Source organism: Bufo gargarizans, unplaced genomic scaffold, assembly GCF_014858855.1.
Source record: "Bufo gargarizans isolate SCDJY-AF-19 unplaced genomic scaffold, ASM1485885v1 original_scaffold_1246_pilon, whole genome shotgun sequence".
In the NCBI taxonomy this organism is placed as follows: domain Eukaryota; kingdom Metazoa; phylum Chordata; class Amphibia; order Anura; family Bufonidae; genus Bufo; species Bufo gargarizans.
The window spans coordinates 298,251-317,469 of NW_025334286.1; the positions used below are offsets into that span (position 1 = coordinate 298,251).

The 19,219-nt window shown below is 47.0% G+C and overlaps 1 pseudogene; it reads left to right on the plus strand.

The window, feature by feature from the left end:
• Window positions 1–208: 208 nt before the first annotated feature.
• The window catches only part of LOC122923131, a 71,059-nt pseudogene continuing 52,048 nt past the window's right edge, over window positions 209–19,219 (plus strand).

Genomic DNA, 19,219 nt, shown 5'->3' on the forward strand with positions numbered 1-19,219 from the left:
AGCAGCGGGACTCGGCTCCATCATGGACACGCCCCTCCAATGCTGATTGGCGGTAGGGATAACCAATGAAACCTTTTTTTTCTATAGCAATCCGTCTTAGCCAATCAAAGGCACTGATGTCGTTTTTAGGGGCGTAGCACGTGGCTGTGCCATTGGTCGGAAGCGCGCATGTGCAGAGCGCAGGATGGTGGCATCATCTAGTCAGTCAGTGAGCGGAGGAGCGGAGAGCCGCCGTCATGAGCCTGCCTGAGCCAGTGAGGGGCAGCGTCAGGGAGGGTATGCCGGTGCTGGCCCCTGTGTCTATCCCTCCTGGGGTGGGAATGGTGGCCGGGCCGCGGTCTCTGCATGTAGAGCTGCACACCCAGCAGGTGAGTCCGTCATTATCCCCGTCACAGGGCGGTGCCCTCCTGTCACTGGGCATTGTGGGTGATGCCCTCCTGTCACCGGACATTGTGGGCGATGCCCTCCTCTCACCGGGCACTGTGGGCGATGCCCTCCTGTCACTGGACATTGTGGGCGATGCCCTCCTGTCACCGGACATTGTGGGCGATGCCCTCCTGTCACCGGACATTGTGGGCGATGCCCTCCTGTCACCGGACATTGTGGGCGATCCCCTCCTCTCACCGGACATTGTGGGCGATGCCCTCCTCTCACCGGGCATTGTGGGCGATGCCCTTCTCTCACCGGGCATTGTGGGCGAATGATTAACGGCTCCCAATGTCGACATTTTCCGGGGTACTGACGCAGTTCACAGGCAGCCCAGTTATGGTCACAACCTTGGGAGATTTATTTGAGTCGGGGGACACCACTGACGAACAGGAGATGGTTGACTCAGCGACACTGTGGTTGCAATTCATAAAAAGGGAAAAAGTGGCGCACAAGTTACGTGACAAGTCTGTGTCACCCAGCTTTGAAGGGGTTTTCCATTATTTTAAAATTGATGATCTATCCTCAGGAAAGGTCATCAATATTAGATTGGCGGGTGTCCAACACCCAGCATCAGGGGTGCACCTAGCCTTTCTGCTGCCTAAGGCGAAAACTGAAACTGTGCCCCCCCCTCCCAATTTCTTAACCTAACCCCTTTGCCACAATGAAAGCGCTCATTGCCCATGGCCTTGCACTGCTCCCCCTCTTCCCGCTTCTTGGTGCTGCCTACGGCGATCGCCTCACCTGGCCTCATTGCTGGTGCACCCCTGCCCAGGACCCCCGCCGATCGCTCCATGCGAGAGCAGCCTTCTCTTCATTGTTTACTTGCTCGCCAGTCACACCTCAACGTGAGTAGGTGTAACTACAAGAAGCCGTCACTTCTATAGGAGGGCTCATTCCTATACCCATCAATACTACAGAGCCGTCCCATAGAAGTGAATGGGAGGCTTCTTGTATTACACTGCTCACTGCTGCGATGTCGACGGGCAGCAGGTAAACGATGAAGAGAAGGCGGCGCTTGCTGAGGATAGGTCATTAATAGGGATGAGCGAACTCGAACTGTATAGTTCGGGTTCGTACCGAATTTTGGGGTGTCCGTGACACGGACCCGAACCCGGACATTTTCGTAAAAGTCCGGGTTCGGGTTCGGTGTTCGTCGCTTTCTTGGCGCTTTTGTGACGCTTTCTTGGCGCTTTTTGAAAGGCTGCAAAGCAGCCAATCAACAAGCGTCATACTACTTGCCCCAAGAGGCCATCACAGCCATGCCTACTATTGGCATGGCTGTGATTGGCCAGAGCACCATGTGACCCAGCCTCTATTTAAGCTGGAGTCACATAGCGCCGCCCGTCACTCTGCTCTGATTAGCGTAGGGAGAGGTTGCGGCTGCGACAGTAGGGCGAGATTAGGCAGATTAACTCCTCCAAAGGACTTGATTAACTGATCGATCTGCAGCTGTGGATCATTGAGCTGCTGATCCTCAATTGCTCACTGTTTTTAGGCTGCACAGACCGTTTGTCAGTCTCATTTTTCTGGGGTGATCGGCGGCCATTTTGTGTCTTGTGGTGCGCCAGCACAAGCTGCGACCAAGTGCATTTAACCCTCAATGGTGTGGTTGTTTTTTGGCTAAAGCCTACATCAGGGTGAAGCTGTCACACCAAGTGCATTTAACCAGCAATAGTCTGTTCATTTTTTGGCCATATACAAAATCAGGGGCAAGCTGCGCCTGTCACCAAGTGCATTTAACCCTCAATGGTGTGGTTGTTTTTTGGCTAAAGCCTACATCAGGGTGAAGCTGTCACACCAAGTGCATTTAACCAGCAATAGTCTGTTCATTTTTTGGCCATATACAAAATCAGGGGCAAGCTGCGCCTGTCACCAAGTGCATTTAACCCTCAATGGTGTGGTTGTTTTTTGGCTAAAGCCTACATCAGGGTGAAGCTGTCACACCAAGTGCATTTAACCAGCAATAGTCTGTTCATTTTTTGGCCATATACAAAATCAGGGGCAAGCTGCGCCTGTCACCAAGTGCATTTAACCCTCAATGGTGTGGTTGTTTTTTGGCTAAAGCCTACATCAGGGTGAAGCTGTCACACCAAGTGCATTTAACCAGCAATAGTCTGTTTATTTTTTGGCCATATCCCAGTCTAATTCTGTCACTAAATCCATACCGGTCACCCAGCGCCTAAATACTAGGCCTCAAATTTATATCCAGCTAAATCTGTCCCTAGTGCTGTAGCTGGGCGAGTTATTTAGTGTCCGTTCAAGCACATTTCTTGTTCTGGGTTGAAATACAATTCCCAATTTAGCAATTTCATAATTTAGTGGTTCCTGCTATATCAGAGCTATTTGAAATCTATCCCAAAAAGGGTATATAATATTGAAGGTGCACATTGGGTCATTCAGAATAACTTCACACACACCCGCTACTGTGTATTTCCAAGTCTAATTCTGTCACTAAACCCATACCTGTCACCCAGCGCCTAAATACTAGGCCTCAAATTTAAATCCCTCTAAATCTCTCGTTACCGCTGTACTGTTGTTGCTGGGCAAGATATTTAGTGTCCGTCAAAGCACATTTTTTGTTCTGGGTTGAAGTACAATTCCCAATTTAGCAATTTCATAATTTAGTGGTTCCTGCTATATCAGAGCTATTTGAAATCTATCCCAAAAAGGGTATATAATATTGAAGGTGCACATTGGGTCATTCAGAATAACTTCACACACACCCGCTACTGTGTATTTCCAAGTCTAATTCTGTCACTAAACCCATACCTGTCACCCAGCGCCTAAATACTAGGCCTCAAATTTAAATCCCTCTAAATCTCTCGTTACCGCTGTACTGTTGTTGCTGGGCAAGATATTTAGTGTCCGTCAAAGCACATTTTTTGTTCTGGGTTGAAGTACAATTCCCAATTTAGCAATTTCATAATTTAGTGGTTCCTGCTATATCAGAGCTATTTGGAATCTATCCCTAAAAGGGTATATAATATTGAAGGTGCACATTGGGTCATTCAGAATAACTTCACACACACCCGCTACTGTGTATTTCCAAGTCTAATTCTGTCACTAAACCCATACCTGTCACCCAGCGCCTAAATACTAGGCCTCAAATTTAAATCCCTCTAAATCTCTCGTTACCGCTGTACTGTTGTTGCTGGGCAAGATATTTAGTGTCCGTCAAAGCACATTTTTTGTTCTGGGTTGAAGTACAATTCCCAATTTAGCAATTTCATAATTTAGTGGTTTCTGCTATATCAGAGCTATTTGAAATCTATCCCTAAAAGGGTATATAATATTGAAGGTGCACATAGGGTCATTCAGAATAACTTCACACACACGCTTCTGTGCATTTCCAAGTCTAATTCTGTCACTAAATCCATACCGGTGACCCAGCGCCTAAATACTAGGCCTCAAATTTAAATCCCTCTAAATCTCTCGTTACCCACCGCTGTACTGTTGTTGCTGGGCAAGATATTTAGTGTCCGTCAAAGCACATTTTTTGTTCTGGGTTGAAGTACAATTCCCAATTTAGCAATTTCATAATTTAGTGGTTTCTGCTATATCAGAGCTATTTGAAATCTATCCCTAAAAGGGTATATAATATTGAAGGTGCACATAGGGTCATTCAGAATAACTTCACACACACGCTTCTGTGCATTTCCAAGTCTAATTCTGTCACTAAATCCATACCGGTGACCCAGCGCCTAAATACTAGGCCTCAAATTTAAATCCCTCTAAATCTCTCGTTACCCACCGCTGTACTGTTGTTGCTGGGCAAGATATTTAGTGTCCGTCAAAGCACATTTTTTGTTCTGGGTTGAAGTACAATTCCCAATTTAGCAATTTCATAATTTAGTGGTTTCTGCTATATCAGAGCTATTTGAAATCTATCCCTAAAAGGGTATATAATATTGAAGGTGCACATAGGGTCATTCAGAATAACTTCACACACACGCTTCTGTGCATTTCCAAGTCTAATTCTGTCACTAAATCCATACCGGTGACCCAGCGCCTAAATACTAGGCCTCAAATTTAAATCCCTCTAAATCTCTCGTTACCCACCGCTGTACTGTTGTTGCTGGGCAAGATATTTAGTGTCCGTCAAAGCACATTTTTTGTTCTGGGTTGAAGTACAATTCCCAATTTAGCAATTTCATAATTTAGTGGTTTCTGCTATATCAGAGCTATTTGAAATCTATCCCTAAAAGGGTATATAATATTGAAGGTGCACATAGGGTCATTCAGAATAACTTCACACACACGCTTCTGTGCATTTCCAAGTCTAATTCTGTCACTAAATCCATACCGGTGACCCAGCGCCTAAATACTAGGCCTCAAATTTAAATCCCTCTAAATCTCTCGTTACCCACCGCTGTACTGTTGTTGCTGGGCAAGATATTTAGTGTCCGTCAAAGCACATTTTTTGTTCTGGGTTGAAGTACAATTCCCAATTTAGCAATTTCATAATTTAGTGGTTTCTGCTATATCAGAGCTATTTGAAATCTATCCCTAAAAGGGTATATAATATTGAAGGTGCACATAGGGTCATTCAGAATAACTTCACACACACGCTTCTGTGCATTTCCAAGTCTAATTCTGTCACTAAATCCATACCGGTGACCCAGCGCCTAAATACTAGGCCTCAAATTTATATCCCGCTGAATCTCTCGTTACCGCTGTCCTGTTGTAGCTGGGAAAGTTATTTAGTGTCCGTCAAAGCACATTTTTTGTTCTGGGTTGAAGTACAATTCCCAATTTAGCAATTTCATAATTTAGTGGTTCCTGCTATATCAGAGCTATTTGAAATCTATCCCAAAAGGGTATATAATATTCAAGGTGCACATTGGGTCATTCAGAATAACTTCACACACACGCTTCTGTGCATTTCCAAGTCTAATTCTGTCACTAAATCCATACCGGTCACCCAGCGCCTAAATACTAGGCCTCAAATTTATATCCCGCTGAATTTGAATACAATACATTGGGCCAAATAATATATTTGTTGTTGTGGTGAACCATAACAATGAGAAAAACATCTAGTAAGGGACGCGGACGTGGACATGGTCGTGGTGGTGTTAGTGGACCCTCTGGTGCTGGGAGAGGACGTGGCCGTTCTGCCACATCCACACGTCCTAGTGTACCAACTACCTCAGGTCCCAGTAGCCGCCAGAATTTACAGCGATATATGGTGGGGCCCAATGCCGTTCTAAGGATGGTAAGGCCTGAGCAGGTACAGGCATTAGTCAATTGGGTGGCCGACAGTGGATCCAGCACGTTCACATTATCTCCCACCCAGTCTTCTGCAGAAAGCGCACAGATGGCGCCTGAAAACCAACCCCATCAGTCTGTCACATCACCCCCATGCATACCAGGGAAACTGTCTCAGCCTCAAGTTATGCAGCAGTCTCTTATGCTGTTTGAAGACTCCGCTGGCAGGGTTTCCCAAGGGCATCCACCTAGCCCTTCCCCAGCGGTGAAAGACATAGAATGCACTGACGCACAACCACTTATGTTTCCTGATGATGAGGACATGGGAATACCACCTCAGCATGTCTCTGATGATGACGAAACACAGGTGCCAACTGCTGCGTCTTTCTGCAGTGTGCAGACTGAACAGGAGGTCAGGGATCAAGACTGGGTGGAAGACGATGCAGGGGACGATGAGGTCCTAGACCCCACATGGAATGAAGGTCGTGCCACTGACTTTCACAGTTCGGAGGAAGAGGCAGTGGTGAGACCGAGCCAACAGCGTAGCAAAAGAGGGAGCAGTGGGCAAAAGCAGAACACCCGCCGCCAAGAGACTCCGCCTGCTACTGACCGCCGCCATCTGGGACCGAGCACCCCAAAGGCAGCTTCAAGAAGTTCCCTGGCATGGCACTTCTTCAAACAATGTGCTGACGACAAGACCCGAGTGGTTTGCACGCTGTGCCATCAGAGCCTGAAGCGAGGCATTAACGTTCTGAACCTGAGCACAACCTGCATGACCAGGCACCTGCATGCAAAGCATGAACTGCAGTGGAGTAAACACCTTAAAACCAAGGAAGTCACTCAGGCTCCCCCTGCTACCTCTTCTGCTGCTGCCGCCTCGGCCTATTCTGCTGCTGCCGCCTCGGCCTCTTCCTCCGCCTCTGGAGGAACGTTGGCACCTGCCGCCCAGCAAACAGGGGATGTACCACCAACACCACCACCACCACCTCCGTCACCAAGCGTCTCAACCATGTCACACGCCAGCGTTCAGCTCTCCATCTCACAAACATTTGATAGAAAGCGTAAATTCCCACCTAGCCACCCTCGATCCCTGGCCCTGAATGCCAGCATTTCTAAACTACTGGCCTATGAAATGCTGTCATTTAGGCTGGTGGACACAGACAGCTTCAAACAGCTCATGTCGCTTGCTGTCCCACAGTATGTTGTTCCCAGCCGGCACTACTTCTCCAAGAGAGCCGTGCCTTCCCTGCACAACCAAGTATCCGATAAAATCAAGTGTGCACTGCGCAACGCCATCTGTAGCAAGGTCCACCTAACCACAGATACGTGGACCAGTAAGCACGGCCAGGGACGCTATATCTCCCTAACTGCACACTGGGTAAATGTAGTGGCAGCTGGGCCCCAGGCGGAGAGCTGTTTGGCGCACGTCCTGCCGCCGCCAAGGATCGCAGGGCAACATTCTTTGCCTCCTGTTGCCACCTCCTCCTTCTCGGCTTCCTCCTCCTCTTCTTCCACCTGCTCATCCAGTCAGCCACACACCTTCACCACCAACTTCAGCACAGCCCGGGGTAAACGTCAGCAGGCCATTCTGAAACTCATATGTTTGGGGGACAGGCCCCACACCGCACAGGAGTTGTGGCGGGGTATTGAACAACAGACCGACGAGTGGTTGCTGCCGGTGAGCCTCAAGCCCGGCCTGGTGGTGTGTGATAATGGGCGAAATCTCGTTGCAGCTCTGGGACTAGCCAATTTGACGCACATCCCTTGCTTGGCGCATGTGCTGAATTTGGTGGTGCAGAAGTTCATTCACAACTACCCCGACATGTCAGAGCTGCTGCATAAAGTGCGGGCCGTCTGTTCGCGCTTCCGGCGTTCACATCCTGCCGCTGCTCGCCTGTCTGCGCTACAGCGTAACTTCGGCCTTCCCGCTCACCGCCTCATATGCGACGTGCCCACCAGGTGGAACTCCACCTTGCACATGCTGGACAGACTGTGCGAGCAGCAGCAGGCCATAGTGGAGTTTCAGCTGCAGCACGCACGGGTCAGTCGCACTACAGAACAGCACCACTTCACCACCAATGACTGGGCCTCCATGCGAGACCTGTGTGCCCTGTTGCGCTGTTTCGAGTACTCCACCAACATGGCCAGTGGCGATGACACCGTTATCAGCGTTACAATACCACTTCTATGTCTCCTTGAGAAAACACTTAGGGCGATGATGGAACAGGAGGTGGCCCAGGAGGAGGAGGAGGAGGATGAGGAAGAGGGGTCATTTTTAGCACTTTCAGGCCAGTCTCTTCGAAGTGACTCAGAGGGAGGTTTTTTGCAACAGCAGAGGCCAGGTACAAATGTGGCCAGCCAGGGCCCACTACTGGAGGACGAGGAGGACGAGGATGAGGAGGAGGTGGAGGAGGATGAGGATGAAGCATGGTCACAGCGGGGTGGCACCCAACGCAGCTCGGGTCCATCACTGGTGCGTGGCTGGGGGGAAAGGCAGGACGATGACGATACGCCTCCCACAGAGGACAGCTTGTCCTTACCCCTGGGCAGCCTGGCACACATGAGCGACTACATGCTGCAGTGCCTGCGCAACGACAGCAGAGTTGCCCACATTTTAACCTGTGCGGACTACTGGGTTGCCACCCTGCTGGATCCACGCTACAAAGACAATGTGCCCACCTTACTTCCTGCACTGGAGCGTGATAGGAAGATGCGCGAGTACAAGCGCACGTTGGTAGACGCGCTACTGAGAGCATTCCCAAATGTCACAGGGGAACAAGTGGAAGCCCAAGGCCAAGGCAGAGGAGGAGCAAGAGGTCGCCAAGGCAGCTGTGTCACGGCCAGCTCCTCTGAGGGCAGGGTTAGCATGGCAGAGATGTGGAAAACTTTTGTCAACACGCCACAGCTAACTGCACCACCACCTGATACGCAACGTGTTAGCAGGAGGCAACATTTCACTAACATGGTGGAACAGTACGTGTGCACACCCCTCCACGTACTGACTGATGGTTCGGCCCCATTCAACTTCTGGGTCTCTAAATTGTCCACGTGGCCAGAGCTAGCCTTTTATGCCTTGGAGGTGCTGGCCTGCCCGGCAGCCAGCGTTTTGTCTGAACGTGTATTCAGCACGGCAGGGGGCGTCATTACAGACAAACGCAGCCGCCTGTCTACAGCCAATGTGGACAAGCTGACGTTCATAAAAATGAACCAGGCATGGATCCCACAGGACCTGTCCGTCCCTTGTCCAGATTAGACATTAACTACCTCCCCATAACCATATATTATTGGACTCCAGGGCACTTCCTCATTCAATCCTATTTTTATTTTCATTTTACCATTATATTGCGATGCTACCCAAAGTTGAATGAACCTCTCCTCTGCCTGTGTGCTAGGCCTAAATATATGCCAATGGACTGTTGCAGTGGTGGCTGACGTGAAGCCTGATTCTCTGCTATGACATGCAGACTAATTCTCTGCTGACATGAAGCCAGATTGTCTGTTACGGGACCTCTCTCCTCTGCCTGGGTGCTGGGCCTAAATTTATGACAATGGACTGTTGCAGTGGTGGCTGACGTGAAGCCTGATTCTCTGCTATGACATGCAGACTGATTCTCTGCTGACATGAAGCCAGATCCTCTGTTACGGGACCTCTCTCCTCTGCCTGGGTGCTGGGCCTAAATTTATGACAATGGACTGTTGCAGTGGTGGCTGACGTGAAGCCTGATTCTCTGCTATGACATGCAGACTGATTCTCTGCTGACATGAAGCCAGATCCTCTGTTACGGGACCTCTCTCCTCTGCCTGGGTGCTGGGCCTGAATATATGCCAATGGACTGTTGCAGTGGTGGGTGACGTGAAGCCTCATTCTCTGCTATGACATGCAGACTAATTCTCTGCTGACATGAAGCCAGATTGTCTGTTACGGGACCTCTCCCCTCTGCCTGTGTGTGTGCTGGGCCTAAATATATGCCAATGGACTGTTGCAGTGGTGGCTGACGTGAAGCCTCATTCTCTGCTATGACATGCAGACTGATTCTCTGCTGACATGAAGCCAGATCCTCTGTTACGGGACCTCTCTCCTCTGCCTGGGTGCTGGGCCTAAATTTATGACAATGGACTGTTGCAGTGGTGGCTGACGTGAAGCCTGATTCTCTGCTATGACATGCAGACTGATTCTCTGCTGTCATGAAGCCAGATTGTCTGTTACGGGACCTTTCTCCTCTACCTGGGTTCTGGGCCTAAATTTATGAAAATTGACTCTTACAGTGGTGGGTGACGTGAAGCCTGATTCTCTGCTATGATATGAAGACTGATTCTCTGCTGACATGAAGCCAGATTGTCTGTTACGGGACCTTTCTCCTCTGCCTGGGTTCTGGGCCTAAATTTATGAAAATTGACTCTTACAGTGGTGGGTGACGTGAAGCCTGATTCTCTGCTATGATATGAAGACTGATTCTCTGCTGACATGAAGCCAGATTGTCTGTTACGGGACCTTTCTCCTCTGCCTGGGTTCTGGGCCTAAATTTATGAAAATTGACTCTTACAGTGGTGGGTGACGTGAAGCCTGATTCTCTGCTATGATATGAAGACTGATTCTCTGCTGACATGAAGCCAGATTGTCTGTTACGGGACCTTTCTCCTCTGCCTGGGTTCTGGGCCTAAATTTATGAAAATTGACTCTTACAGTGGTGGGTGACGTGAAGCCTGATTCTCTGCTATGATATGAAGACTGATTCTCTGCTGACATGAAGCCAGATTGTCTGTTACGGGACCTTTCTCCTCTGCCTGGGTTCTGGGCCTAAATTTATGAAAATTGACTCTTACAGTGGTGGGTGACGTGAAGCCTGATTCTCTGCTATGATATGAAGACTGATTCTCTGCTGACATGAAGCCAGATTCTCTGTTACGGGACCTCTCTCCTCTGCCTGGGTGCTGGGCCTAAATTTATGACAATGGACTGTTGCAGTGGTGGCTGACGTGAAGCCTGATTCTCTGCTATGACATGCAGACTGATTCTCTGCTGACATGAAGCCAGATTCTCTGTTACGGGACCTCTCTCCTCTGCCTGTGTGTGTGCTGGGCCTAAATATATGCCAATGGACTGTTGCAGTGGTGGCTGACGTGAAGCCTCATTCTCTGCTATGACATGCAGACTAATTCTCTGCTGACATGAAGACAGATTCTCTGTTACGGGACCTCTCTCCTCTGCCTGGGTGCCGGGGCCTAAATATCTGAGAATGGACTGTTCCAGTGGTGGGTGACGGGAAGCCAGATTCTCTGCTATGGAACCTCTCTCCAATTGATTTTGGTTAATTTTTATTTATTTAATTTTTATTTTAATTCATTTCCCTATCCACATTTGTTTGCAGGGGATTTACCTACATGTTGCTGCCTTTTGCAGCCCTCTAGCTCTTTCCTGGGCTGTTTTACAGCCTTTTTAGTGCCGAAAAGTTCGGGTCCCCATTGACTTCAATGGGGTTCGGGTTCGGGACGAAGTTCGGATCGGGTTCGGATCCCGAACCCGAACATTTCCGGGATGTTCGGCCGAACTTCTCGAACCCGAACATCCAGGTGTTCGCTCAACTCTAGTCATTAATATTAAATTCCCGGAAAACCCTTTTAAGTTTAGCGCCCTCGACCCCCCCCCGATACAAACGCACACTTATCTCAGCAGAGGTTACATGTGTTCTCTGGCAGACTCCTTTCCCTTGAACAGCGGATCTGGCCTGTTGAAAACTAACATCCCCAATGTATCCCCTGTCATTGGAGGAGAATTGGGACAGATATATATATATACACATTAGATGGCTGGCCAGTTGCACCAAAATCATCTGCTTTGGCTGATGTTTATGTGACGTGTATGTCAGACACCAGTGGTGGATGATGGACCCTGTTGTCTTATAATGGGCCTTTTAGGTTGTCCACTGTCGCAGATGTGAACAGAACCTGCAAGACTTGCAACATGGAAGGAGTTTGGCTCATCAGACTGTACCAATGACTACAGGGGGTGTAAAGCCACTACAATGTAGAGACCGGACTGTACCACTGACTACAGTGGGTGTAGAGCCACTACAATGTAGAGACCGGACTGTACCACTGACTACAGTGGGTGTAGAGCTCCTACAATGTAGAGAACAGACCGCACCACTGACTACAGGGGGTGTAGAGCTGCTACAATGTAGAGACCGGACTGTACCACTGACTACGGGGGGTGTAGAGCTCCTACAATGTAGAGACCGGACTGTACTATTGACTACAGGGGGTGTAGAGCTCCTACAATGTAGAGACCGGACTGTACCACTGACTACAGGGGGTGTAGAGCTCCTACAGTGTAGAGACCGGACTGTACCACTGACTACAGGGGGTGCAGAGCTCCTACAATGTAGAGACCGGACTGTACCACTGACTACAGGGGGTGTAGAGCTCCTACAATGTAGAGACCGGACTGTACCACTGACTACAGGGGGTGTAGAGCTGAGATGACTTGTCTTGGCCGTTGTTCCCTGTGGATTGTGCTCCTGTAATCTCTGTAACAGACATCACACGGTAGGAACGTTCCCCGTGTCACATGTTGCCGATTATTACACTCATTGATGCAGAGAAGCCTCTGGGAATGTGGGCGATACTGATGGCACATGATCCGTACATGTGACGGGCCCCGGGGCCCTGTATCCTGTACATGTTCATGAGCAGTGGGCATCCCAGACGTTAGACTCCCAGGGTTCCAGCGATACTTTGTGAGATCAGAAAACCCCTTTAATGAGGGAAAGTTTTTTTGTGGTTGATCACCTGGGGCATGGTGGGATATGTGCCATTTGTCTGCTCGCTGTCCTGAACAGGCTTGTTCTTTTTTGTTCTCGATTCATGAATAGAATGCTAGTTGTAAAGTGATAACTGACACTTGTACAGGGAGAACCATGAAGCAGTGGTATTACTTTAGCTGAATCCTCGTCTGTGGGAAGCAGGGTGACCAGTGGCTGTCAGTCACCATCTGCTCCTGTGCCCCCACGACAACACTCCCTGGCCTGTGGTTTTGATTTGCTTTGTTATAGGGAAGTTGTCAGGGTCCACATTCTCCTCCACATAGGCGACTGCATACCTACCTGTGACCGTCATGCTGAGGTTTGTAGGTCGGTGACCACTGCCACGGGGGTTCTCGTCCCTGTCCTGTCACATGACGTTTTGTTCTCTTGCCATCTACTCGCTGCCTTTTTGTTTTAATCGTCTTTTAGCGGCGCCTTCGCCACCTGCGCAGCATCGCAGCGCGGAACATCGTCAGCAAGAACGGATACCGCCTGCTGGACACCTACTTCACACTTCACCTGCTCGGGGGGGAGAAAGTTTACAAAGGTGGGTTAGTCAACGTAAGTGTCATTACAAACACGACCGCGTCTAGAATGGGGCATAAAATGCACCAAATGGGTCAAGTTTTAGACCTAGGAAGGCTCCAAAAACGATAATCCAGTGATGGTCTAAAATGCAACAGTTTACGCAAAAAAAAAAAAACGTTTGCACAAAGTTCTGAGGTTCTGGGTTCACATCACGTTTTTCCCATCTGTTTTATTTACACAAAATACATACAGTATACGTTAATGGACGCCTCAGACTGATGTCGTACAGCGGCATCCGGTCACCATAGAGCCTCATTGTAAAAGAAAGGTCTACATTTTCTGTTCACATAGCTTGTTTTTTTGCAGGACCAGTTGTGCTTTCTAATGGCGCCATTTAATATTACATATGATGTAGTGGGAAGCGGGAAATAATTCTAAGTGGAGTGGAATTATATAGAAACATAGAATGTGTCGGCAGATAAGAACCATTTGGCCCATCTAGTCTGCCCAATATACTGAATACTATGGATAGCCCCTGGCCCTATCTTATATGAGGATGGCCTTATGCCTATCCCATGCATGCTTAAACTCCTCCACTGTATTTGCAGCTGCCACTTCTGCAGGAAGGCTATTCCATGCATCCACTACTCTCTCAGTAAAGTAATACTTCCTGATATTACTATTAAACCTTTGCCCCTCTAATTTAAAACTATGTCCTCTTGTAGCAGTTTTTCTTCTTTTAAATATTCTCTCCTCTTTTACCTTGTTGATTCCCTTTATGTATTTAGCAGTTTCTATCATATCCCCTCTGTCTCGTCTTTCTTCCAAGCTCTACATGTTAAGGTCCTTTAATCTTTCCTGGTAAGTTTTATCCTGCAATCCATGTACCAGTTTAGTAGCTCTTCTCTGAACTCTCTCCAAAGTATCAATATCCTTCTGGAGATATGGTCTCCAGTACTGAGCACAATACTCCAGATGAGGTCTCACTAGTGCTCTGTAGAGCGGCATGAGCGCCCCCCTCTGTCTACTGGTAATGCCTCTCCCTATACACCCAAGCATTCTGCTAGCATTTCCTGCTGCTCTGTGACATTGTCTGCCTACCTTTAAGTCTTCTGAAATAATGATCCCTAAATCCCTTTCCTCAGATACTGAGGTTAGGACTGTATCACTGATTGTATATTCTGCTCTTGGGTTTTTACGTCCCAGGTGCATTATATTGCACTTATCATTAGTTGCCAGATTTTTGACCATTCCTCTAGTTTTCCTAAGTCCTTTTCCATTTGGTGTATCCCTCCAGGAACATCAACCCTGTTACAAATCTTTGTGTCATCAGCAAAAAGACACACCTTACCATTGAGGCCTTCTGCAATTTCGCTGATAAAGATATTAAACAGTATGGGTCCCAGAACAGATCCCTGAGGTACCCCACTGGTAACAAGACCTTGGTCTGAATATACTCAATTGACTACAACCCTCTGTTGCCTGTCCCTCAGCCACTGACTAATCCATTCAACAATATGGGAGTCCAAGCCCAAAGACTGCACTTTATTGATAAGCCTTCTATGTGGGACAGTATGAAAAGCCTTACTAAAGTCTAGATAAGCGATGTCTACTGCACCTCCTCCATCTATTATTTTAGTCACCCAATCAAAAAAATCTATAAGATTAGTTTGACATGATCTCCCTGAAGTAAACCCATGCTGGTTTTCATCTTTCAATCCATGCGATTTTAAATGTTCCACAATCCTCTCCTTAAGTATGGTTTCCATTAATTTCCCCACTATTGATGTCAGGCTTATTGGCCTATAGTTGCCCGATTCCTCCCTACTACCTTTCTTGTGAATGGGCACAACATTTGCTAATTTCCAATCTTCTGGGACGACTCCTGTTGCCAGTGATTGGTTAAATAAATCTGTTAATGGTTTTGCTAGTTCACCGCTGAGCTCTTTTAATAGCTTTGGGTGCATCCCATCAGGCCCCTATGACTTATTTGTATTAATTTTAGACAGCTGACTTAGAACCTCTTCCTCTGTAAAGACACATGCATCAAAAGATTCATTAGTCTTCTTTCCTAACTGAGGTCCTTCTTCTTCATTTTCCTTTGTAAAAACTGAACAGAAGTATTCATTGAGGCAGTCAGCTAGTTCTTTATCTTCTTCCATATACCTTCCTTCTTTTGTTTTTAATTTGGTAATTCCTTGTTTTAGTTTCCTTTTTTCATTTATGTATCTGAAGAATGCCTTATCGCCTTTTTTTCCTGACTGAGCTAATTTCTCTTCTGCCTGTGCTTTAGAAGCTCTTATAACTTGTTTGGCCTCTCTCTGCCTAATCTTATAAATTTGCCTGTCATCCTCGCTTTGTGTTTTTTTTTTTATAATTCCTAAATGCTATCTTTTAGTTTTTAATGATTTTAGGCCACTTCTGCTGAGTACCACAGTGGTCTCTTCCTATTTTTGCTTTTACTGACAAGCCTAATGCAATTTTCTGTTGCCTTCAATAGTGCCACTTTTAAGTAGTCCCATTTCTCCTGGACTCCAATGAAACTGTTCCAGTCTGATAGGGACTCGTATACCACTAATCTAATTTTAGAAAAGTCAGTTTTTCTAAAATCTAAAACTTTTGTTTTGTGTGGTGTGACTCAGTCACTGTACTTATAGTAAACCACACTGACTGGTGATCACTAGATCCCAAGCTTTCCCCTACAGTAATATCAGATACCAAATTCCCATTTGTGAATACTAAATCTAAAATGGCCTCCTTCCGGGTTGGCTCCTCCACTACTTGCTGTAGAGATAATCCCAGTAGGGAATTTAGAATATCTGTACTCCTGGCAGAACTAGCTATTTTGGTTTTCCAGTTTACATCTGGAAGATTGAAGTCTCCCATAATGATAACTTCCCCCTTCAATGTCATTTTAGCTATTTCCTCAACTAGTAGATCATCTAATTCTTTGACTTGGCTAGGTGGTCTATATATCACACCTACACGAGTTACCTTATGATTATCAAGCTGCAAGGTAACCCAAACTGACTCTAAATTGTTCTCGCTTACTTGGATCAAATTAGATTTTATGCTATCTTTCACATACAGGGCCACCCATCCCCCTTCTTGCCTTCTCTGTCTTTCCTGTATAGAGAGAACCCTGGTATTGATATATCCCAGTCATTACTCCCCTTGAACAACGTCTCAGTAACAGCCACTACATCTATATTCTCAGATGCCATTATAGCCTCAAGTTCATTGATCTTATTCCCTAGACTGCGAGCATTTGTAGACAAGACTCTGAGCTTGTAATTTCTTAACCTTTGTGCTACTGGCCTCTTCTGGCATTGTTCCGGGGGGCAGTCTGACTGCTGGATTATCACTCTTTTGCCCCCCTTTCCTAGTTTAAATGCTCCTTAGCAAATACTTGGAACTGTTCACCGAGGACATTCGTTCCCTTGAGAGAAAGATGCAAACCATCTTTCTTGTACAGTTCTTTTCCATTCCAACAAGAGCTAACATGAGACACAAAGCCAAACCCTTGGTTCAGACACCATTCACCAAGCCATACATTGAATTCCTTAATGTGCATCTTCCTGTCATGCTGAAGGTTATGCACAGGCAAAACTGCAGAGAATGAAACAGTTGATGCAACCTCCCGTATATCCTTTCCAAGTGTGTGAAAAGCTTCTTTCACCTTTGAAACCTCATTGCAAGCCAGATCGTTTGTCCCAAGATGGAGAATAACATCCACTTCCCTTTCCTGCTTTGCTTGCCTAACAATATTAAGGATCCGTCGTCTATCCCTGCTAGCGGTAGCACCAGGGAGACATCTCACAACACCATTCTCCTCAAACTTCACACCTCTTATGATGGAATCGCCCACCAACAGCTGCTTACTATCAATCCTCACCTTCTCCTTTTTGTCTTTGGCTGCAGTCTTACATACTTTAGGCATGGGAGATGATTGTTTCTCACCCACTGTGCTTGAGCCATCCTCCATGTTGCTCTTGCACTCTGAAAGTGCTGCAAATGAATTATGGAGAGCCACAGACTGTGGGACATGCCTTCTATCCACAACTCTCAGTCTACCAGAACCTACAGTAACCCATCTTCCATTTCTAGGGGGCCTCTGTGGCAGTGGCATTGCAATGTTCTCAGCCTGAGTTTGTTTAGTGGTTAATTTAAAAATCTCATATTTCAAAAAGGTAATTTCCTGCTGCATTATGGAGAGCTGTCTACAGATCAGACAGTATCCAAACCTCTGAAGAGTGGAACCTGAAATAAAAGCACAACAATTCCTGCACAGAACCAGGTCTGCCATTGTAAAGAGGGGAAAGATTTTAAACAAACAAATCTTACTTGTTTAGATTGTATCCACCTCCAGAGTATCTCCTGAATATCTCCAATGCTCTTGTAGATCAGCTCTTAGGAAAAGCAGCAAGCTATAATTAGCAAAGGCTCCTCCCCCAACAGCAAATTAACACCTTACTCGCCTATGCTCATTTGCAATCAGACAATAGAGATACCGTGTCTAGCAAATTCCTTACCTCTTTTGAAACACAGTGTCTGAGTATCCACCAGAAACACCACTGAAGTTATGCTACAGTAGAAAAACTCTGAGTTAGACTAAGTTAGTCTCCTGAATATCTCCAATGCTCTTGTAGATCAGCTCTTGGTAAAGCAGTCTTGGAAAAGCAGCAATCTATAATTGAGGGGGGGGGGGGAACACACAATTTCACAATAGTTTTATGGGTTTCGTTTTTACATAGTTCCCTATGTGGTAAAACTAAGCTGTTACCTTCATACTCTGGGTCAGTGCGATTACAGAGATGCCACATTTACATACAGTCGTTTTTCTTGTGTTTTAATGGGGTTGTCGCACCTCAGACTAGGGTTGTTGCGGGTATCGGAATTTCGATACCCAATCGAAACTTTTGTCCCGGTATCAATGCGATACCGGGATTTCCATTTTTTCGATACTGGACTGCTGCGCAGTCTAGTATCTCTGAACATGAGCACGCTCATGTTCCCTCAGCAGTACAGGGGAGAAGGAAGCAGTCTCTCTCTCCCTCCCCCCTGTGCCGCTGCCACCAATGAGGAAAGAGAGGGGCGGAGGAGGGGCGGGCACACTGCGCCACCAATGATAGGATGACCTTTCATGGGTCTGGACTTAGTTGGGTTATACTGATACTGATGGCACATGATCCGTACATGTGACGGGCACCGTGGCCCCGTATCCTGTACATGTTCAGCCCACATGTTCATGGGCAGTGGGCATCCCAGACGTTAGACTCCCAGTGTTCCAGCGACACCTGAGGGGGTAGCTGCCGCTGATCTGCTGCCAAAACCCAATTCCTATATTAAAGGTTAATTATCATTGGTGGCACAGTGCCCCCCCAGTATTAAAATCATTGGTGGTAGTGGCCACAGAGTCCCCTCACCTCCTCTAATTGGTGGCAGTGGCAGCTTCTGATCGGAGCCCCAGTAGTGTAAGGGCTTGTTCACATGACCGTGTGGCTTTTTCTGTGTTTTGCGGACCATTTTTCACAGATCCGTTGTTCCATTTTTTTGTTTCTGTTCCGTTTTTCTGTTCCGTTTTTCCATTTGGCATATACAGTATACAGTAATTACATAGAAAAAAATTGGGCTGGGCATAACATTTTCAATAGATGGTTCAGCAAAAACGGAACGGATACGGAAGACATACGGATGCATTTCTGTATGTGTTCCGTTTTTGTTTGTTTTTTGCAGACCCATCGACTTGAATGGAGCCACGGAACGTGATTTGCGGACAATAATAGGACAAGACTCAAAATGTAGCGGAACGGAAACGGAATGCTCATGGAGTACCCATGGAAATGAATGGTTCCGTATATGGAACGCAATAAACGGCCCGTATACGGATCGTAAAAAAAGTTTGTGTGAATGAGCCCTAATCCTGGGGCTCCGATCGGTTACCATGGCAGCCAGGATGCTACTGAAGCCCTGGCTGCCATGGTAATCTCCCTGCTGCTGTGTGCACTATGCACAGGGCAGCAGGGACAGTGTGAAGTCCTATTCACCCTAATAGAGATTTATTAGGGTGAATAGGACAAGGGATTAAAAGATCCCAGGTTCTAGCCCCTAAGGGGGGCTAATAGTTATTAAATAAAGAGTAAAAAAAAACACCAACATATTAAGTATAAATCACCCTCTTTCCCAATTTTACATATGTTTATATACCAAAAATTTGGTATTGCAACAACCCTACCTCAGACAGTGGTGGCATA